The 24,388-nt window shown below is 37.5% G+C and overlaps 1 protein-coding gene across 3 annotated transcripts in view; it reads left to right on the forward strand.

The window, feature by feature from the left end:
* Positions 1-24,388, forward strand: part of LOC135707757 (pleckstrin homology domain-containing family G member 5) — a 376,532-nt gene that overhangs the window by 95,637 nt on the left and 256,507 nt on the right. The window contains exon 3 of one of the 3 annotated variants that reach the window (XM_065229639.1): positions 12,726-13,593. The exons of the other annotated variants lie outside the window; for them this stretch is intronic. The gene's annotated coding sequence lies outside the window, so the exon portion shown is untranslated. The remainder of the gene's footprint in view (positions 1-12,725; positions 13,594-24,388) is intronic. 3 annotated transcript variants of the gene reach the window in all.

Below are 24,388 nucleotides of genomic sequence, written 5' to 3' on the forward strand. Positions count from 1 at the left end.
ACAGATGAGGCTATCTGTTTTTATGTTCAGTATTTTATTTACTTTATTTACATATCTGCATTCGCCCTATTCAGATAACACTTCTGAAATTTGTGAGTTTGACAGAACCACCAGCACCAAATTTTCGGAGTACACTGGAAATGTACTGGACTTGTCAAGTTGCCCCCGGGTTGGGGTTAACCGACATGCACGTATCAACGTCAACAAAACGTCACCACCAAATACAACCACCAACCAAATGCAACCAAACGTCAGATCGGTATGAAATTTTTCTACAGGTAGATATGGATAAGGTCTTTCCACTGCTGTAATTTCACGTTGATGGGATGTACCGTTGATTTGTAAAAAATCGTTAACTAAAATCATTCTATATATCTCCGAAACCGGAAGTCACATAAAAAAAATCAATAGCGATCAATGGCGCAATGGGGCCTTTCAAACGAGATATCAACCATATTGATCGGATGAACCATCTAGAAAAAAGCTTGCCTAGATGAAACGCGTCCACAGACGCACATACAGACATCAGCAAATTTCACCTTGCTGGGTCGATTTTTCATATTCAATTTGATTCTACGATGTCGCAATTAAACTGTCGAGCCAGATCGAGCCGAGTTTTATCGATTGAGAATGTTTTATACAGGTGAGATAGCTTGTGTGGATGGCTATCGGGCGCAGACGGCAAGACGTGTGAAAATCGATTCTAATACTTATGTTACGCTAGTAACAAAGGTAATAACGGATATGCCGAGTACAATATAACATAAATTTACATTCAATTAATTATCAGAAGAAGTGAAGGATCCTTCTTACAGAACAATTGCATTCTAAGAAGCATTTACCCATATTTTAGGGATGTGCAATAATTAGATTCAAAGTAAGCAATAGTATAATTTAAATGCAAATGGTGCATGGAACAATTGTAGACTAACATTTGAAAGGGGCGGAAGAGCCAAAATGTAATTTGTCAGATATAGAGACAACAGTTCACAAACTATTCGATAAACACGAAAAGTTAGAAGAAAATATCACTTCAAATCATCAATTTCTTCTTACATGGCGTATTGCCAACATTCAACTCTATGATGCATCTGGTTGTTACGCCTTGCACTAGAACTACGAATTTTATTGTTTTTATATGCCAAACGTACTGATTCATTTGAAATGCATCCGATTTCCGATTGATATTTCACGTGAAAACAAGGAACAAAAAGAAGACCAAAAAAATCTCCCGGCGTAATTCCAATCTCACAAAATTTGCGAACGAAAAACCAAGGCGGAACAACAAACAAAAAATCCCGAGGGTGTTCAGTGTTGGCAGTTCAAAGGGTGGAAGATCCGATATGTAAGACAACATGTAAGAAATTATCAGGACGTATGATGTTTTCTTCTCAATTTCACGACAACGAAAACTTTTTTTGAGTTTTTAGTTATGCATGATGATAGATTACACTATTAACTATATGTCAAGCTTCTAATAAAATCATCCAGAAAATGTAAAGTACGCGAAATAGGATAAATTTTAAAGTCATCAAAATTCAGAAGCGATTTTCTCGATATGTTTATTTTGGAATTGGTCTTTGAGACACAATGAAAAGTTTTATTATGAGGGAAGTTTATCGAATACAAATCGCAAATGAGCTCTGGAAATGAAGCTATCGGTTTCTATCGAATATTTTTTGAGGAACTCCCACTTCGAATACGTTTTCATTTTTGTAAATTCGGTAAATAACAAAAAGCGCGAGCTAAGCTGCCAAAAACAAAGTTAAGTATTGATTTGTATTGAAAAATTTAATTTATTTTGTTTAAAAGGAGCTATAACACATCTATGTCGTTTCGCGAATAGATAAGTTTTATAGCAAATTTATCACAGATTACTTCTGCCGTAGTAAAAGTAAGACTATCTGTTTACTGGACGGAAATATACAGAGAGGTACCGTTGTTTGCGGATGAAGTTTAAGCTAATTTTTTTTTTTTCCAAATTCCTAATTGCCTGATGTTTGTTAGTAAGAATACTGACCCCAAATGGTACTTTATTACCAAAAATCAGATAGGGTAGAGAACTACTTCGGCCTAATCGCCCATTTTAGGCCTATCGAGCAGGAAACTTCAAATAAATCCATGATTTCAGAGTTAATATATAAATTATGCATATGGTACGATACTTTAGTTAATAAGATACCAAACGAAGTCAATGAGAACACGTGATATGAAGGTTTGCACACATTATTCCCAAAAACAAAAGAAGCACTCCGACCGAATCAATTTTTATCTTCATCCGATAGGCCGAAGTGAATTCATTGGCATTTCAATGGCGTTTCAATGCGCTAGGCCGAGTTTAGAATCCGTAGGCCGAGTTTGGCGTCAAGAAACAGTGTTATACTTTTGACAACATCCCAACGATTGGTTTCTCTTTATCAAACCTTAGGGTACGTACGGAAAGGTAAATAAATTTAGAAGCCATCAGTAATAACAACATTCTGTTTGGTTCTAAGCTGCGCTAGATTAAGAAAGACTAAGTGCGGGTTGTGCTTAATAGGCCGGAAATGGGGTAGTTAACCCTATCAAGTAATCCAGAAAAAATATAATACTGACTAAAATTTCATCCAAAAACAACGGTAACTCTCTGTGTTCATTTTAGTGAATTGATTTCTGGTTTGCTGAGATCTCAGTAAAACTTTTTTTGCCAAGATTTGCACAGCCGAGCTCGGTAGAAAAAACTAAGTGTGTAAGTCGAGTTGAGCGCCACTTCTGCGTCAGCGGTTTGATTTGGTATAACTTCTGTATTACCAAAATAGACCAGTGACCAGAACTGACGCTCGACTCGACTTACATAATAGGGCCCTATATTAGTGGTATATCATCTTTATATTTAAAAAAAGAGTAATTCGTGGGCTTGTTAGTTAATTGGGTTACAATTCAAATGGGAGTATGATTTTAACATGTACTCAAATAAAGACTAAAAGGAATATCTAGCATATCTATTGAGAAGGGTGATCTAAAATAACACTTTGTTTAGAAACCTGGGGGCTCTGAATGATATCTAAGAGTATTACAACAAATTTGTGTAAGGCGTTTGCGCTAAAAAACGTGATTTAGAGGTGGCACCATTGAAATTTAAAAAAAAATCATAGACATTTTTCAACATTTAATACACTCAAACACCTTAATATTGTTTATGGTATGGTATGGTTCATACTATATAAGAAAATATTACCACAGCCGGCCATACGTTCCATTTTTTTTTCAGAAATCCCAATTTGATGCATAAAAAACATTTAATCTAAAACAGTAGGATCAAATATTGAATAAATACAGCTCATTAGCGAATCTTAACACATAAAGCAACCAACGATACAGACAAAACGCTTGCTACGACTACCAACAGAGAAGATCTCTGCAATACTGTTCGATCGAAGTGATAGAACGATAATGATATATTGCAAGCTTTGTAGCAAAAGGGTAGAGCGCTACTTCATTGTAATCGCCCATTTCCGTTCTATCGATCAGAACAGATCAATAATATCAATGATTATCCGTGCACAAATCAATAATAGGTCTAGTAATAGGTTTGTTCCGATGCTTTAGTTCATTGGCTACAACATAAATCCTATTAGAGCGCATTGTATGAATATTTATGCCCGTTGTTCTCAAAGTAAAAGAAGCTCTCATAGCTAATCCCCCTTTTCTACGTTTATCCGTAGGACGAAGAAAATGTAATGGCGTTCCAATGCGTTAGGACGGAATTAATCATATCGTTCGGCCATTTTCCACAGAGATGGCGCTGTTCCGCTGGTAGGAAGTGATAAAAATCCCCATATAGAATTTGAGAGAAGTGGGAATAATTCGCTTTCGGTGCATATTCAGGTCAAAAAAAGTGAACGACAACCTGAAGAAATTAGTCAGGGACTTTGTCGTTCAGTTTTCCCGGTAATTAATGTTAAACAAGCTACAATTAAATAAAAATGATTCTTCCCCATATTGCCCCCTGCTTTACTACCAGTCCCCAGAGAGCCAAAAAATTCAAATTTGAGGGAGAAAATTCTCTCTCACGAGCTCAATATCTCAACATGCCATGTATATTCATAACACTCGATTTGTGATTTCCCTTTCACAGATTACAAAATAGAGTATCTATCACTACAAACCATGTCTGGTACCTCTAAATATGCATTTAGTTTAATTGATCATATCATCCGGCCATTTTCCACAGAGATGGCGCTGTTGCGCAGGTAGAAAGTGATTAAAATCCCCATATATAAATTAAGAGAAGTGGGAATAATTCGATTTCGGTGCATATTCAGATCAAAAAAAGTGAAGGACAACCAAAATAAATTAATCAGGGACTTTTTCGTTCAGTTTTTTTCCAAGAACTTTTTGTTCAATAAGCTATAATTAAATTAAAATAATTTTCCCCATACAGTTTTATCTGCTATACTACCAGTCTCCAGAGAGCCAAAAAAATTCAAATTTGAGAGAGAGAGAGTATTTGCTCTCACGAGCTCAATCTCTCAACTTGCCATGTATTTTGATAACACACAATTTGTGGTTTCCCTTTCACAGATTACAAAATAGAGTACCTGACACTACAAAACATGTCTGGTACCTCTATATATGCATTTAGATTAACATTTGAAGTCCCTCCTTTTTTACATATTCTGCACAAAAGGTACTTTCTTCCCTGCCCCATTCATAAAAATTGGCGAGAAATTCTGTGAGGGATGAGCTATTTTGTGCGCAGAATGTGTAAAAAAGGAGGGACTTCGAATAATAATCTAAATGCATATATAGAGGTACCAGACATGTGTTGCACTGCAGTGTCCTCTGTGAACAATTATAGGAAAACAGATTGTGTGTAGTTTCCTATGGATGTCACCGCAAACAACAGCAGTGATATCTGATGGAACATATGCAGAAGCTTGACAAAATGATGAATTTAAACTCGTAGGACGAATTCTACCAACTACCTGCATGAATTTGAATTTTAACGCAACAACATTCTCTTGATCATTCAATTCAACATTTCTAGATAGAGCTGGAATAAGGGCGAATGTCGCAAGTGTAAACAAACTGAGGTTAATACATCACGTTATACTACTATTAAAATGCTACAAAACGATACTAAAAATGTTTGGACAAATAATATACTTTCTTAAAAAAACACAAAAAAACATAAGGGCGAAACCAACTTTTTTTTTATTACAAATTGAGTTGGCTCTTACGGCCGCTTCCTCCCATATACATAGATGGGGCGAAACAGACATATTTTCTCCATACAAGGCGAAAGATATAATTTGAATATTTTCACTACTCCTTGCAATTACCGGTTGGTAATCAAAAGAAAACATTGTTAATCTGATCGAAATAAGCGAAAACACCCCCAACACATGAATTTATCTAGAATCCAACAAACTGCAATAGGTCGATAGTAACAAACCATCAGGAAAAAGAACGTAAACATTGAGGCGAAACAGACAATGTCAAAAACTAGCAGGCAAAACATAGGGGCGAAATAGCTTCTGTGAACGCAGCCGGGCGAATAACCTCATGGCGATACAAGATACTGTAAATCAAAAGGGCGCATGCAACATTTTCATTTTTTTCGAGCTGTAAATAAAAATAATAATTTTTTTTTATTTATCTCACCATAATGCTTACCAATAATGTAATAATTAGGAACAGTTCATTTCAAGGAATGGGTTTATAGTTTAAATTATATTTAATAATTTTTGTTCAAAACTTCAGATTCATTTTTCTTAGTTCAAGCCCATTGCGACATTGGCCCTAATTCCAGCTCTATCTGGATTTGTTTTTATTCATTCGTGGCTAGATGTTCATTATCGGCTGTGTTGTTGTCAATATTAATATTCGTCTTCATCTTTGTGGGGATGATTTTGAGGATCAAATGCAAACTGATTATTTTCATTTTACACAAATATAGCGCTGAAGAACCTGTCGTGTTGGTTTTTACATACAGATCGATGGAAAATTATTGCCTCTTGCTGAATTAATGATAATATCGAAGTATTAGGCTACGGGGTCGACAATATTCAAAATGATCATTTTGTTCAAAATGAATTTGATAATTTTGCTTTTGAAGGATCACTTCTGATTTTGATAACTTTGGGTTGGATAATCAAGCACTGGTTAATATCAACTAACGCGTATTCGTTGATGCATAATAGGCCAATCCAATAGAAATTAAGCGATCGTTTCAGCCTCTGCATGGGGAGCCCTAAAAAGCCCTAAAAAGAGTGATGAAAACTGAACTTCACCTTTCCTGATTGATTTATCCATCGCAGGTGCTTGAAATCGTCATGCACGTGGAATATTTTGTTTTCTGTATCGATTTTGCAGTGATCCGGCTGATGCTTCCATATATTTTTGATGAGAAAAATTAAGATTTATAAAATTGTACCAGCGGTTATGATCTTCCGGATTAATAATGTGTGATTATTTGAGCTGTAAATCAGTTTACATCTGTAGATAATCGAAAAATTATACCACTCCCAATGGAAATTTGAAAGTTGTGCAATAAAATATGCATTATTTTGAGTTTTTTTTTCGTCATTATGATGCAAGCAAACAGTTTGGATGACATTTCCTCTCAAAATCCCCTAACGTACTCTACATTGGTAGTGCTTCTTAACAGCCTATGAGCTCATTTGTTCATTTCGCTCGCACGTGACAGCGAAGAATTTCAAAACAAACAATTCATCTACACTAGGTTGAAGCGCTTCTCCTTGCGTGTGATGGTCAATGATACAAAAAAGACACTGTTATGTCTTAGAGGAGCAAATGTCATCTAATCCGTTTGTTTACATCATAATGTCGATTTTCAAAGCTCAAAATAGTGCATATTCATTTGGATATTGTAGTAAATTTCTATCGGGAGTGGTCTTCTATGATCATTTCAAACAGATCTGAACTGATTTACAGCTGAAATAAGCACACATTAAAAATCCGGAAGATCATAATGAATTTCTCTCATCAAAAATATATGGAAGCAACAGCCGGATCACTGCAAACCCGATACAGAAAACAAAATATTCCACGTGAATGGTGATTTCAAGCACCTGCGGCGGATAAATTAACCAGGAAAGTTGAAAATATTTTCCTCTTCCTATGCTTTACGGCGAAAATTTTCACCCTCATCACTATTTTGAGGGTTCCCTTATTCAACGCCAGAGGCTGAAACAATCGCTTAGTTTTTATTCGTTTCGCCTACTCTTGATTACATATTTCGAGCATATGAGTATATGAAGCTCATCTTGAGTGGCTTTTCTTGAAGTCGAATAATCATTGCTTTTCGGTCATATAAACGTGTAGGGTTTTTGATCTAATTTCCGACTTACTAAAAACAACCCGTGCTCTACCTCTCTTTTCTGAACGAATTTAAACCAAAAATGGAGTATTTCTGTCAAAGATGACTTCTAAATTTATCCACCTTTCCATATGTACCGTTGGATTTGATAAAGAGTCACAAATTGTTGAGATATTGTTCTAATACTGCTGCTTGATTCTACCTAGAACTGTTAATAACTAAAAGGTTATGATTAGGCTTACCATATCAAAAACTTGAAAAGGAGGACATTTCATTTGAGGTTTGGAGATTAAGGAGGACAATGATTCCTTTTCTTAACATTAAAGGAGGACAATGAGTTTTTATCAAACGTTTTAATAATATGTGCGCTATCACAAAATTCATGATTTGCTAAGGTTCAATTGAGATGGTTCATAACTTGTGGTAGATATCAATTTAATTCATGAAATAAAAACTGCAGCTTTACAGCCTTAAAACCATCCCAGCCTTTATCATGTACAAAAATCAGGATACATGTCATCGCTGATTAAAACCAACATGGAACATCTAAGCAACCTGTTAAATTTACTAGAGAGTTTATCGAACATTATAATTTACTTTCAAAATGTCAAATTGAAGTAAAAATACAGAAAAATTGATGAATTTTCACTGACTCTTCGAAAATAATATATAATGTTCGAAAACCCATCTGTTGTTGATCGTCCGATTTTCGAGAAATTGATTGTCAAAATTGATTCCTGGTTTGTCTGAAATATGCAGGTTTATTTAAAAAATTTCCATACGTCAAATTTAGGTTAAATTCACGGAATGGACAGCAACCTTGATCGCAGCCTAAATGTGGGGAGTTGACAGCTGTAGTATACTCCTAGTCCCACCATCGAATGGCATTTGCTAGATAAGATAAAGTTGCGACATAATTAAACAAATAAGCTCTGCAAACAACGCTTTTTGAAAACAATTTTATTAATATGTTACTGAAAAAATGCAAGGATCAAAAAGGAGGACATTTTTGGGCAAAAGGAGGACGTAGAAAAATTATTGAAAAAGGAGGACATGTCCTCCTTTAGGATACCATATGGTAACCCTAGTTATGATCGAATAAATAAGTTACTATAAAAATGCTTCATTTATCTGAAATTATCAAAACATCGGCTTCTTTAGAAAATTGCTTGATAGTCGATTTGAGATCAAATCAAATCAGATCAGAAGTCATCTTTGACGGAAATATTCCATTTTTTGTTCAAACTCGTTCAGAACAGAGAGGATGTGCTTAGTAAAGATTGGAACGCGGAAAAATTTGTCGACAAAATTAATATCACAAAAATTATTTTTCTTTTGGTAGTTCAATTCATATATTCAAAGGAAAAACTGTTCGTTTATTCTTTTGGTTTGCCAAATCCGAACTGCCGTGCCTTCCGCTTAACCCCTTCCATTAAATTTTGCACAGTGGTCTCAACGACCTTATTCGCCGCCAAACGCCAGTTAGATTAAAACTGCTGCTAGTTTTCCATGGATTTATTAGTTTTTTTTTTAATTCCGTTTCACCAAGGCCCAATACCGTTCGATAGGGTGGAGTTCTGGGTTGTTGGGAGGGTTGTGGTCTTTGGGTACCACAACCACGTTGTTCGCATCGTACCACTCGACTGCTTTTTGCCCATAGTGGCTGCTCGCCAAGTCCGGCCAGAACAGCACAAGTCTATTATGTTGCTTTAGGAATGGTAGCAGCCGCTTTTCCAGGCTGGACGTAGATCTCTTGATTGATGGTTCCCGTAGTAATGAAAATGCCGCTTTTTAGACCACACGTGCATATGGCCTGTCAGACGAGATATTTTTTCGGGAACTTCGATAGTTTGATGGTTTTGAAAATTTCAGCCACCTTCCCTTTTCCTGATGCGGTATAAAACTCCTGTCCGGGAAGCTGCTTGTAATCCGCTTTCACATAAGTTTCGTCGTCAATGACGACACAGTTGAACTTTTTGAGCAGATTCGTATACAGCTTTCGGGAACGCTGCTTTGTCGACGTATTTTGTTTGTAATCTCGGTTCACAACCTTCACCTTCTTAAACGTTGACAACCCGGCTCGTTTCTTGGCACAGTAGTATGGGAGTAATTGACGACCGGGAAGGAGAGGTTAGGATTCCGCTTATATTTCACCGCCACCTTCTTCGTCGTCGCTGCCACGTCCGGATTACGACGCTTCCGACTTCCTGGCGGTCGACAAACGCTCCCCGAACACTTTTAAAACGTTTGTCACGGTCGATTTGGCCACATCTAGCAATTTTGCCAACTTGGCGTGTGAGAACGTTGGATTCTCTTGCTGCGCGAGCAAAAGACGTCATTTTGAAAACTGGAGAGCAATCGGTGAAAACTCATTATAACATCCATTTTATATACACTCAACTTCCAAGTGCAGCATTACAGGTTTTTTTTAATGCATTTTTAACAGAAATACACCAATTTGAAGTTGACCAATTTTTGCGCGTTCCAGACTTTAGGACGGAAATTAGATCAAAGACCATATACATGGTTGAGGACATAGATTGATCAGAATCGAGAAAATACATAGCATTGACACTCGTGTATCATCTTCGGTTTTACTTCGTGAAGCAGCTTGCCAAAAATTTGGTCGTTTCCTTCTACTGGCTCGAGCGAGCTGTGTGGTCTGACCGAGGCTGTTTGTTATGAAAAAAAGGAAGAAGGTTATATCACAGACAAACACTTCATTGTGTATCTTCGTGCACGCATTTAACGGTTGATTTGAATATTATGAGTTCCGCGAACTACTCGCCGCAGCGCTGGCATCGGATCACATTGACGTTTCTATACATTCTATAGAACTTTAATGCAATATTGTTTGCGAGTTTGTCTGTGGTTATATCATTATTGCTTTTCATTTCTGACAAAGCGTTATCGTTCGGCTCGTTGATCGCTTGATTTTGTTATTTGGAGATATTTTGATTCCTTGCAGCTCATATAAGAATTTCTTTTTTTTTTTTTTATAAATATAGTATCCCAACGGACTTTGGGCAAGCTGGAACCTTAAACAAATTCGATCTACATACCGATGTTTAGAAGCATCTTAAAATAAAAATTTCTATTTATATTAAATTACCTGTTTACGTTTAAAGTAAAGCATATTAATTGACCGTTTTTGTATAACATTGCGAATATTTATATAAATATTTCAAAGGAAATTTGAAAACTATGTCTACCCTTTCACCAGAAAATCATTATTAACTTTAAAACCATCAACAATAAGCGTTTACTTTCTCAGGTAGAGTTGTTAATAATTTACCCAAATATTGAAGAACTTGATCCTACTTCTTTTCCAGTCTCGAGTCATGTTCTGGCATGCAAATTGCAGTCGTTCTGTCTTATGTCGAGGTAATAAACGTGGAGCACTGATCATTTCAGTACCCTCCAAACCGTCTATACCGAAGTATCCAATTGAATCTCGGTGAGCAACTCTTTGAAGTATTTGATGCTTTACTTACAATAAGTCGCTCATCTTTTTCTGACAGCTTATTTTTTCGTCCTGGACTCTTTTCTAGCCACGGGATTTATCAGAAAATTCAAGACTACACAGTAACTACGTCCAATTTCACTTGAAATTTTCCTGATCGACTATCCTGTCGTCCTAAAGGCCAACATTTGTCCTTGTTCTTGTTCACTTTGCCTCATGCGTCTACCCATTTTAACAAAGTATTGTTTAATGAATGAATTTTACGAAACGTAACAGGCGCACCAAGTGGTTGATTTTTTTTTGAAAAGGAATTATTCTTGATAACTTTTTCGAAAGGACGTATCAACTTTTGTAAACAATGCATTTGATCGTCGATTAGACTTAACTGGTAGGTCGCCCAAAATATTTGTATTCGACATGTTTTTCGTGACATGCAAAATTTGATTTTATGATTATAATAAGCATTTGGAATGTCAAAAGGAGGTCTTGGTAGATACCCAAGCAGCACATTTCCATCAAAATAAGCTGCTGGAACTTGATTGTGACTGGAATATATGATTGACAAGTGTGTTGCTAGGGTATCGACCTACATATAATAAACCATGTTGAACGTAAATTAGGCGAGATCTAACTGGACTAAGAATAATAGTTGCTTACACATTAGGGTTAAGATCTAGTTTCCGTTGTACTAAGCATAACTCGCGCTTCATCTCTCTTTTTGGAACAGGATTGAACAAAAAAATTTAATGTTTCTATCAAAAATGACTCCTAAGTTTATTTATCTTCCATACGTACCGTTTGATTTGATGAAGAGTTAAATATTGTTGAGATGTAATGTCAGCCTAATTGCTCCTAATTTGGGCCCATACATAAATTCAGCAATCGACTAAATTTTCAATAGCGACCAAAAATATCCATTAGTACCGTCCCAATGACGCGTTCATCTAGATACAATTGATAAATAGCACATTTTTAGCGATGGCCCCAATCTTAGGTCCATAGGCCAACATTAGAGTCATTTCCCCTATTCAATAATTCTGCTCGATATGACGGAAATGGGCGCTTATTCCGAAGTAGTTCTCTATCCTATGAATTATAAAATCTACTCATATAGGGTCCTCAGATAGTCTTGTAAGTGAAGGCGCTGTATTACCAAGCCGCAGGCGGCGAGTTCGATTCTCCAGTCGAGGAAATCTTTCGGTTTGGAAATTTTATTGGCTTACCTGGGTATAAATAATCATTGTGCTTGCTACACAATATACAAAGTCATGCATTGGTTGGCATTGAAAGCTCTCAATTAATAACTGTGGAAGTGTATCTAGAACACTAAGCTGAGCGTAGAATAAGAAGAAGTTTATATCAAATCTATGTGCCAAATACTATTAATTTTATTAAATTTTTAACTGTCGTAACAGATACATTCTACTAAAGCTCAATTAATTCATTTGATTAGAAACCTAAACGCGATCAAAACCTTGGCCCATTTTACTCGGATATGGCCTAGATCCTGGTTTTACTACCACTAGCGAAATCAATTTCATTATTCACCCCTATGCGTCACAGAGCAAGCACGTACTAGTTCATAATCCGAATTAGGCAATCTAAATCGACTGTCAGAGGCCAGAATGTCACCACTTTTAGCACCCAATTCTATCAGCAGCCGGTACAACCGTTCCAATCCATATAAATCCATCGACCGTGGTCACGTGGTCAACTATAGAGCGCCGCCGCGCAACCTTTGGCAAACGGCACTCTTGGTATCGGTTTTCCTCCGCGGTAGTCGTTACCGAGCGGCAAGCCCTTTTCGGAATAAGTAGAAAAGCAATGACCGTTGACGACGCTGACGACGGTGGAAAAGCGAAAACCAATGACAAAACTCATTCTAATCTGTAGAAAAAATCACCTTCTCTTTCTGCTTTCTTTTCCTATAAACTTTAGGCAGCTCGTAAAAGCCGGAAACGATCGCCGCTGGAAAAAGTGAAATCATCGTGCTTCAGCATTTGGTACCCGACTCCGATTTGGGGTAATAGAAAGAACAAATCTCAGAAATCTGGGAAAATGTTCTTTTGTTTTTTCATCGAAGCGACGGTTGCTGTTCTGTCAGCATAATCCAAATTCCATCGATTAGATCCTAGTTAAATTGGAGGTTCAAGTGAATGGAAAAAAATATCAAAAGCATTCACTTGATGGCTTATCAACGAAATCAAAAGCAGAAGGAATGCTAGAGAAGAGATCGAAAAAGGTTTTGTTTGTCAAAGTTAATGAGAAGAAATTTGTGTACATATTGAATCCAACGATAAAGTGTTTAAATTCTAAATCAAAATTTGTAATCTTACTGCTCTTTCTGAAGGGAAAAGAGAAAAGTATTGTCATTCGGGAAAGAAGACAAGTTGTAGGATAAAAGTGTTTGCAATCGTTTTTAATGTAGTAGAAGTAATTTGTCACGATATTTTCAATGCAATCAAAGTATAGTTGGCTTAGTAGTGTGTCAGCAAAGTAGATGATTTTATCTTACACTCGAATGGTTTAATGACCTCGTAGCTATTTGTTCGCCAAAAACTATTGTGCTCTAACTAAAATAAGAGTTAATTAAGCTACAAATAATTCACAAACGTGCGTGCTATTAGTGTGGAAGGTGTTAAAACGTACCCGTGCGTGCTTGTGAAGTCATATTTAGAGTGGAGCAGCATTTGTGTCGATTCATGGTGTGTGAAAATAAAAAAGAAGAAGAAGTGGAGAGTCGGCACTTGAAGGCCCTGGAGAAACTCACTGCGTTTGAATGATTGACTTCCGTCGCACTAACAAGGTAGGCGTTTTTTTAATGTTCGTTACATGATAGACTAATTACAGATTGTGATTGTTGAGGCAGTGATTGAAAATGATGGATTAGCTTGTAAATTGTGAGGGGTGCTCTCTTTGGTGAGTATCACAAGCGAAAATCCATGAAAAACATTCTTCAATATTTAACTAGTGTAATTCATCTGTGTCAATAAAAAATAAATACTTTTTCGGTGCTTTGGGGTTCTATTGACCCAAAAATAACCCCATTTATAATTATACAGTCGATAGAGCAACATATTTTGACAAGAAACATTGGGCAAATTGTATGAAACAACTGCAGGCACACTTTTATGTGATGATCAAAATGTTCCCTCCTTACCCATACAAAGCTATGAACTGGATGGTTTATATTTAAAATATTTAAGTTTAAAATTGTTAAGCTAAGCAAAAATAATTTTAAACAAAATCGATCTGGATACAGCTACATTTTATAGATTCACTATATCACTGTGAATCTGTAAAAGGTAGCTGTATCCAATGTGAAAAGGCTTTAATTACAAATATTCCCAGGGATAAAGAGTCCATGCAGTCAAACAACCTGCTAATCATTCAAAGGCTTCTTTCAAAGCACCATAAAAGTTCATTTTTTTAAATTAAATGACGAATTTAGTTTTTCATACATGAAATACCCGTGTTAGACTCAAACCAATTCTTATTTTATTTGCGATTCTAGGGCTTTATTTATGAAAGTTATTTCCTATTTCAATTCTTGTGTGATGGAAGCATGGATAGAGCAAATTCGACCATGGCATTTTGAAAATTTGAGTAAAGTTGAGATTTCAGTTGATACGCTTTAAAGTATACATTATAATGAAACTTATAAGTTTAAAAATAATTTAAAAAACGGTTTATTATTTTATTGGAGATTTTATCAAATTATATGATTTATATACCAACAATTTGATATTTTTAAAGGTCATCTATTTTCTGACGATTTTGTCTCAAACGATATGATTTATTGATAAATATTGGGGTATTCAAAAATTAGGCGGAAAACATTTGATCGATTCATCAGTTGGCGTGGAAATGCTCAATATCGAGGCAGCCCTTAACCCTTTGTATGTGCCAAAAAAAAACTTACGTTGTCTGTACCTTAGGGCATGCTTGGCATACACAGTTTTGGTCACGAACTGCTCATTTGCTAATAAATTTGCACACAGTTGACGGAACATAGTTTTTTTTTGAAGCAGAAGATAGAATAGAGTGTAAGCTTTTCATAGATATGTAAAAAAAAGTATATTTTAATGCTAGTAGTAAACTGTATTTGTTATTGTTACAACACAATGAGGTGAGAAATGCTCACTACACATCTCAAAATTTAAATGTTAAATTGATTAGTCTTGATTCAAATGTTAAGCTTTACCTAATCTTCGCATATCTACACTGCCCATAATCACATATCAGTCCCATATGGATTGGAAATCAAGCAAAGATAGGACTGATATGTGATTAAAGGCAGTATAGTAAACTATGAGCCTAATCTATCTATTACTTTAAAGAAAAATAAATTTCAACATCTGAGTGAAAAGTTATTACCAAATGAGCAGTTGGTGTGTACAACTGTGCATGCCAAGCATGCCTTAGGGTCAATTTGACCCCAGATTCAAATCGTGTATCATATCGCAGTGAAGGTTCAACGGATTTCGGAAATTTCAAATGTTTTGTAAAGTAAATTAAAGTAAAGTACATTAAAGTCATCCCAGTATTATGGGTCACCCACAATTATGGGCCACTTCCATTTGATTAACACACAGAACTGGCTGACCCATAATATTGACTAGCTGGCCCATAATACTGGGGTGACTGTACTTACTGTTTAAATTACCAAAATGTATTCGAGGAAGAGGATCTTTCATAGGGATGGGTAATTGTAAAAAAAATCCCATGAAGTGGTTGAAGTTAGAGATGTTTATATCACGAGGAGAGCGTAATATTATTGACTGCAGAAAGAACTACTTTTTCAACTCATTGCTCCATCCTGATCGTATGTACCAAACGGTTAACGACAGTACAATGAAAAAGCCAACATAAGCATTCAGTCAATTCAGTTAATCGAATAATAGATTAATCGATTAAAGAACCGAAAAGTAAAATATTTGCTATCGGTTATATCATGCCGATATAAGCATTTACTTCTCCAGAGGATCATCACCCATCGTTTCAAATATGTGCTGCACTCACATTGGTGGAAAACTAAAAAACGCTAAATATAATTCGTGACATTAACATCTCAACCATCGAAATATGTCACTTCATGGGTAATTTTTACAATGACCCCTCCCATGAGATATTCGCCCGTAAAAATGCCAGATAATTTCCACTTTGCAAATCATTTGAAATTTCAGAAATCCATAGAAATTGTGTTGTGATAAATTCAAATTGACCCCAAGGTACAAACAAAGGGTTGAGTACTTTAATGTACACCATTCTCGAATTCACAATTCTTTGCTTCACCGACAACTACACAGCAAACAATTATGATAATTACAAGTGCTGTTATCCGACTGCATGCGAAAAATACACTTATGTAATCTTTAAATAGCGTAATAGTGATTTAGGAATCCTACACACAAACAGAGTCTATATAATCGAATCAAAATACGTGTATGTTTATTGAATTATATATTAGCACGTGTGTTCACACTGGGCATTAAAAAGAAATCTCACCGTACTCGTTTTTCAATTCCTACCAATGTGAATTCACATGAACGTGTAAATTTATATCTTCACATGAATGAATCAATTATGGTGCACGAAACTATTGCCGCGTTTTTCAATCATCCATCACACGCTAACAAAAAATAAGTAGTGGAAACGCTCCTATAGTAGCGGTACGTTAGAAGCGTTAGGCTCCTATAGTTGTGCATGGAGTCTCAATACACAACTATATGAATCTAACACTTCTAAAGTACCACAACTATAGGAGTGCTTACCCTAGGAGCATTAATTAATGTCAATGAATGAAAAAACGGTTGATAAACCTGGTTCTGCGAGAATATTTGTTTGGAACCAGTGCTAGAAACAGTTCTGGTTTACTACAGTACATTTGAAAAATAATTTTTTTCTCAGCATCTACAAACCAAAGCAAACGAACTGTGGCGAGGCAAAAATGTCGCGATATTTCTGAACTGTTTTTTACCATTTACACTACACATTCGCACACAAGAGAAAACAAGACCCTGTAAAGCACAGTTTTTTGTCGACAAGAATGTTGCTAATTCTTTGACTGATAACCGCATATATTTGACGCTTATAGCATGGAATCAAAATACAGTGCCTGTCCGTTTTTGGCAATATGGCATTTATTTATGTTGCCAAAATTGGGAATTTTGCAGATACTTTTATTTTCCATATCGACAGTGAGCATGCATAAGGGCGTGAACGCGATGATCGATTCTCTTCGTCGATTTTCTCTTTTGTTAATAACCTGAAAAGTTGTAATTGTATCTGTTAGTATTAGCCACTTGGCTTTCGGTATGATAAAATCAACTCAACTGCTCGCCTCCGTGTCAGAACTAAGAATCATTTTATTACTTCTCTCTTATGCTAACTTAACCTACCTAGCGGTGGCGGACGTGACCCTTTCTGCTGGATCAGCACAAACTGCGTTCGCTGCCCGAGTGGCGTGATCGCGTTTATGCTGACCTTTTTGTTTACATACATTTTATCGTCCGTCTGCGCATTGCTTGCGCAGGGCCGTATCCACCACACGCCCTATCCGAATGAAATTTAAAAATTTATTCAACAGAATAAGTTTTTAAATTGTTTTTGAATTATTTATGTTGAGTTTTTTTTTTGTATCAAGATTGTATAATATAATTGTTTTACTATATAAATGTGTGTAACATAATTGTATATAATTGTAATATAGATGTATTAGTTATGAAAATGTGTTTGTAATATGTTTTTGAATTATTTATGATGTGTTTTGGTACCAAACTTGTATAATATAACTGTGTCTACTATATAAATGTGTGTAAAATAATTGTATATAATTGTAATATAGATGTATTAGTTATAAAAATGTGTTTGCAATATCTTTCTCTTTTTTTTTTTTTTTTTTTTTTTTTTTTTTTTTCGGTATTGTTGTTTCCACATTAAGAAACTATTTCGAGTTAAAAAAATTTTTAATCCTATCCTTATGAATGATATCCGTGTTATTCCCTATTTGGATCTTTATATTGGAACCTAACTCCTCAAGGACTTGATATGGCCCTTCATATTTAGGCTCCAATTTAGACCCCACTTCTCTCTTTACCAGGACCTGTTGTCCCTTAGCGAAAATTTTGTCTCTACATCCTTGCTTGTTCTTTTCTACCCTAGTTGCTTTCCCTTTCAGAAGACTTTTTCTAGCTTCTATTTGGGACTTTTGCAACTGGAATTTCAAAATACTAGCATAATCGTCTACATTGTAGACAGGGTCGGTCTCATTCTGTTCTGTTAGGTTTGATGGAAGTGTGCAAAGCTTCCCAAATACTAGTTTATATGGAGTCTTGCCCGTTGCACTATGTACCGTTGTATTATAAGCGAACTTATAATACGGTACCCAGGCAGACCAATTTCCGTATGAGTTTCCCGTTTGGATACGAAGAAAATTTCCCAAGACTTTGTGGGAATTTTCCAACGATCCGATTGTTTGGTGATGATAGGCGGTAGAGTTCAACTTCTCTACCTTTAGTTGATTACATATTTTAACAAATAGAGCAGACATAAATTCTGTCCCTCTATCTGTTAAGATTTGCGTTGGAACACCGTAATTTAAAATGACATTATCGACGAATGCTTTGGCCACAGCATCTGCCGATTTGTCCAAAATTGGTGTTGCCGTAATGTATTTGGTTAAATCGCATTGGGTTGTCAAAATATATTGATTCCCTTGCGCGTCTGGTAGAAGAGGACCTACAAGGTCCAAGAAAATTTTCTCGAACGCCGAACTGGCCGTACTAGTCAACTGCATTGGTTGTCTAGTATTTTGGCTTTTGTTCTTTTGGCATTGAGGACAATTTTTGATAAAGGATGCGATATCACTATCCATGGACTTCCAGTGATATCGCTGTTTGATGGTGTTGGTTGTTCTCTTGATTCCCGCATGCCCTGCAGTTGGCAATACGTGGAAATCGTTTATTACAACCTGTTGGTCTTTTTTGTTCGTAATTTCCGTGATTTTCTTTCCTATTATAAAAATAGGTGGCATGCCACTAACTTGGAGGGCTTCAATCTTTTCCCTCAACGCTTTTGCTTCGTTCGAACATTTCAGTGTAAGGCCTATAATTTTAGTTGCTCTCGCGAAGTCCACTAATCGTTTCATCACTCCCCGTAGGTGAGTTAATGACGTATTAGGCTCGATAGAGAGAACTCCTTTCTTCAGTTGCTCATCAATTGTTGTTTCTGTAGCTTGGCTATTTTTGTCGCTGTTTTTGGGCCCAATTTGTATTTCTATGTAGTTAAGTTTTTCTTTCTCATCTCCTGCCTTTAGTTCATCTGACGCCTGCTGTTTCTTGGCTTGAGCTCTTGTACACACCAAACCAGTCTGCGGTGTGAGAGCTTTCAAATCTTCTACGGAAATTCGTGATAACGCGTCCGCTACCACATTTTCCGTGCCCTTTTTGTACATTACGTCAAACTTATACTCCTCCAGAGCGAGACGAAACTTGGTCAGTCTGCTCGAAGGGTCAGTTAATGTAAATAAATATACTAGCGGTCTGTGGTCTGTATACAATTCGAATTTTCTACCATACAGATATGGTCGAAAATGTCGAATCGCCCAGACTAGACCCAAAAGTTCTTTTTCAATGGTGCTGTAATTCTTTTCAGCACTGTTCAGGGCTTTGCTTGCAAATGCAACTGGCCTAGCATTTTGGTTGCTTAGGACTGCACCCAATGCCTTACCTGATGCATCTGTATGCAAAGTAAAAATGTTTGACGGGGAAAAATCAGGGTAGTCAAGGACAGGCGGGTTCATGAAGCATTCCTTCAGAAACTGGAAGGAGTGTTCACACTCGTCTGTCCAGACGAACTCCACATTTTTCCGCGTTAGTTTATTCAAAGGACTGCATAATTTGGCAAAATCCTTTATGTGTTTGCGGTAGTAGTTCGCAAACGCTACGAAGCGCTTTACTTCGTCGGCTGTTTGAGGACTACTCCACCTTTTTATGATTTCGATCTTCGAAGGATCTGGCTTAATTCCTTCGACAGATACTAGATGACCCAAATATAATAACTCGGTCTTTAAAAAATTACACTTTTGCGGATTTAGTTTTAGGTTGGTATGTCTTAACCTTTCAAAAACTTCCGCGAGGTTTTTATTGTGTTCCTCTAAAGTTTTTCCAAAGATGATTATGTCATCCAGATATACAAGGCACTTTTCCATGTTGAGACCTGACATTGCTACGGTCATTAGTCTGGAAAATGTTGAAGGGCTTACTTTTAGTCCCATAGGGAGACGAGTCATTTGGTACTGACCCCTATTAGTACTAAAAGCTGTCACCGATCTATCTTCAGGTCTTAACTCACACTGGTAGTAACCCTGAGATAGATCCAGATGCGAAAAATATTTCGCTCCGGCTAACGACTCAATTACCTCTTCTATGTTAGGAAGTGGAAATTTGTCGTCTTGCAGTGCGTTGTTGAGCTTGCGATAGTCAATAACTAATCGCCATTTTCTTTTATCATCGGTCGATTTCTTTGGAACTAGCAACAACGGGCTGTTCCATTCTGAAACGGCGTCTTCAATGATCCCTTCATCGATCATTTTATCCACTTGCCTTTGGACTTCCTCCTTTTGGGCTTGTGGTAATTTGTAAGGCCTGGTGTACACTGGGTGTACATCTGGCTTTACCGTGAGTGATGGCTGGTAAATTCTTGTCACCGATAATTTGTCATTCTTCAGACAAAAAATATCGTTATATTTCATGCACAGCTTTTGAATAACTGGCTGGTCTTTCGGGTTGATCCCATCAAGGTTCAACTCCGATAAAAGCTCGCCCACTCTCGCATCATTATGCTTGGAAGCGCTTTCGATTTCTATGACATCATAGTTTTCGAAAGGCTTTGTTGAAATGGTTAAATTCTCAATTTTTACAGGCTTATTTTTAAATTTCATCATACGGACAGGGATCTTTCCCTGCACCGGTTGCACAATTGCACCCGCAATAAAAACATGAGGCTTTATTTCCTCATTCAAAATCACCAACGGTTTGGAATACCGGGTGTCTATGAAGGTAACGACTTCTGTTCTGGGAGGTACTATGAAGTTTTCCTCATATCGAGGCGCTCTTAGCGATAGCGTAGAATGTTCAAAATCGATTTTCGCACCAAATTTTTTCAAAAAATTTGTGCCGATTAGACCAATTACACTGGTTGGTAAATGATCTACCACGTGAAAAGTTATAGGATATACTAACTGTTTATATTCCAAATAAGTATCAACCGCTCCCAAGGTGTTGGTAATTCCATTTATACCATACACCTCTATGGTACGGGATGGATCAATGCATCTGTTCAAATTTTTTGTTAAATAACGTTGATCTATGAGACAGCATGATGCACCACTGTCCACTATCAACTTAAAATTTTTGGCATCGATTAGAAAATCTAACCGTAATGCTCTATTAGTATTGATCGAATTAGCGAAAAAACTCCCCTACGTTTGCTTCTTCTCGGGGTTGTTGCTGTTGCGACGGCTGTGGTTCTTCAGCCACGTTCGCATTTCTTCTGCGGTTACTGTTGTTGTTGCTGTTGTTGTTACTGCTATTATTGTTGTTATTTCCGTGATATCCACCACGGTTGTGATTCTGATTTCGATTGTTTCCATGGTCGTCACGGTAACCTTGATTATTTTGGTTACCCCGATAACCATTGTTGTTTTGATGCGGTCGATTGTTGCGACCATTCCCGTCGTAGTTTCGGTTACCGCCACGATTACCATGGTAATTGTTACCACGGCCTCCGCGGTGGTTACCTCTACGGTTTCCCCTGTTGAAAAATGGAGGTTGATAACCCCCCTGAGCCCACATTGCGGACTCAGCGGATGCATGAGGTTGCACCTCCAATGCATCCGAAATAGCAGCAGTCAACGTCTTTGGATTCCTAGATTTCACTAGGTAAGCTGCTGATTGATCCTTAAGACCGTTTATGAAGGTTTGCACTGCTATGGGTTCCACTACTGGCTTCGCTGAGGCCTCAGTGGTGAAGGGCACACCCTTCGAAACCCATGCGGACGCTAATTTGGTAGCGAGCTTTTCTACCTCGCTGCCAAAATCCGTCACTGTTTTGTTCTTTTGCTTCAAAGCTCGTAATTCAGCCTCCACCGCAATAGGTGTAAGTTGAATTGCGAACTTTGTTTTCAAGGCAGTTGTCGCATCTGCCAGTGTTTGGGTTCCATCAATGGATCCCCTCGCGGCACCAATTAACCGCGATTTCAAAAAATTAATAAAATTGGCCTCCGGGACGGTAGGATCGTCCTCCCGAAGAACCTGCACGCTATCCAACCAGGATTGTAGCGTGGCTGCATCCCCGTCGTATTTATCCACGACGCGGATTGCCAAGCTAAGATCCAGTTTGGGCGGCATTATGGGCTTAGTTTTTTCTTCGTCAGATTCGCTTTCGGATTCTTCTTCCTGTTCACCTTCTGCTTCTTCTTCCTGTTCTTCTTCTCCTTCTTCTCCGTCTTCCTCCTCTTTTCTTATGAAAAATTGGTTAACTTGCAGCCTAAATGCTGCGAACGCGTTGTCAATCTTCTTGTTTGCTAATGACAGTACAAACTTTTGCAGTGAAGTTACGTGTCTGAGCACCGTATCCTTCTTTTTGGAATATTGGGGGCTCGTTGCGTTAACTGTGGCAACAGCCTTTAATAAATTTTTCACTACTGTCTCTTTTTCTACATATTGGTCCATGTATGCCTACAATGTGACCTAACATAGACAATTCAGAGGATTTGACTCAAGAAGTTAGAAGGTTTCCAGAAAATATCTTAAAATAGCTTCATAGTGTGAAATAATGGCTTCGGTTCGTCTTGCTTTGCTAATCTTCCACAATGGAGAATCATGTAGATCGATATAATCGTAAATAAGTAATTATAATGCACAAAACAAAAATTTCCACTGCCTATATAAATATTGGGAGTCCTATTAGTAGAACTCTATTAGATTTACACTTGAATGCATTGAGATTATTTTTTTTTTCTCTTCTTGTAAACATTGAATATTGGAAAAGGTTCTAGAACACACCTTACTTGTTACTAGTGTTATGCAACTTGATTATATGATTATGTTTTCCGATATCAGTACATTTTATCAGGCACTTACTATCGCTTCCCTTTTTGTTCTGCAAACCGACAACGACGACGATGACGACTACGTTCTCGTCGTTACAGCACGGCGACTCACTTAGGGCTTCACAGCATCTACGGTCATCTTGAGGCCGTTGTAGGCCCAGTTTAAGTCCTCGATGAGGCCTGCCGACCTTATCCTCAGGGCAGCTCCTGCTGCCAGGTTGTATACCGCTTCAAAGATTGCACGCTTCGCGGCCATCACTTCCACAGATAGTTTTTTGTCTCTACGGGAAATTCGTTCCCAAAACTTTTTTTTTTTTTCGCGTTCAAATTGCTCTATCGCTTGAGCAACTATAAAGAAATCGATACTGTCCACATGTTCAATGTTTTTTTTTTTTTTTAATTTTTGTTCACTTTGTCTTTTACGGTTCGCCTTTTTTTTTTCTTCCATGCGCACTCGTGGGGTGGTGGTTTATTGTAAATTTCAGCTCCACTGGACTTTAGCCGCACTTCCAATAGCACTTCGTAAGATTTCCCAGCAGTGGCTTCAAATATTTTTCCTTGCACTTGAATATCGGTCAAAGTTTTGTCAATTTACTTATTGAGAGGAGTCCGTCTTCAAACCTTAAACTTGCGCATTCACACGGCGTGCCGCCCTCTCGGCAACGCGCTCAGTGTTGTGGCGGTTGATCTTCGCTACTCCTTTGAAAATCAAATAGCCAGCGGCAAAGACCGCCATGGCACACAGAGCCACTGTTTGGGTTATATGATGTCCACACTGGGGCTGTGGCTGTCCCCCACTCGCGGCGGCTGGTGCGGCGACGATTTCGTCCGCACTGAACCAACCCATATTGTCACTCGCGGTTTCGTTTGATTACTAATTTTTTTCCACTGTTTTCACTAATTTAACGACCATCTATCAGGCTTGGCTGTTGTAATTGTAGTTTATTGGCCTGTTAATCACAGCAACTTTCTTTTCGCGACCGGTTGGTTTTCTGCCGCATCGCATCGCAGTGCACTCGCTGTTCGAACTCGATCAAACACACTTTGTGTTCGTCATTAATTATCACTTTTCGTCGCGGCGGCGGTAGCGTTCAATTAACGGCACACAATTTGCAGCACTCATCTACTGTTCCTTAGAGCTCCTGGCAGGATCGCCATGAAAAGTTGTAATTGTATCTGTTAGTATTAGCCACTTGGCTTTCGGTATGATAAAATCAACTCAACTGCTCGCCTCCGTGTCAGAACTAAGAATCATTTTATTACTTCTCTCTTATGCTAACTTAACCTACCTAGCGGTGGCGGACGTGACCCTTTCTGCTGGATCAGCACAAACTGCGTTCGCTGCCCGAGTGGCGTGATCGCGTTTATGCTGACCTTTTTGTTTACATACATTTTATCGTCCGTCTGCGCATTGCTTGCGCAGGGCCGTATCCACCACAAACCCGCTAGAATTAACGTTTCTCGGTGCGTTTGCTATTGCTTTTGA

Source organism: Ochlerotatus camptorhynchus, unplaced genomic scaffold (assembly GCF_037179485.1).
Source record: "Ochlerotatus camptorhynchus isolate MF236.1 unplaced genomic scaffold, CSIRO-AGI_Acam_v1.1 ptg000317l, whole genome shotgun sequence".
Classification (NCBI taxonomy): domain Eukaryota; kingdom Metazoa; phylum Arthropoda; class Insecta; order Diptera; family Culicidae; genus Ochlerotatus; species Ochlerotatus camptorhynchus.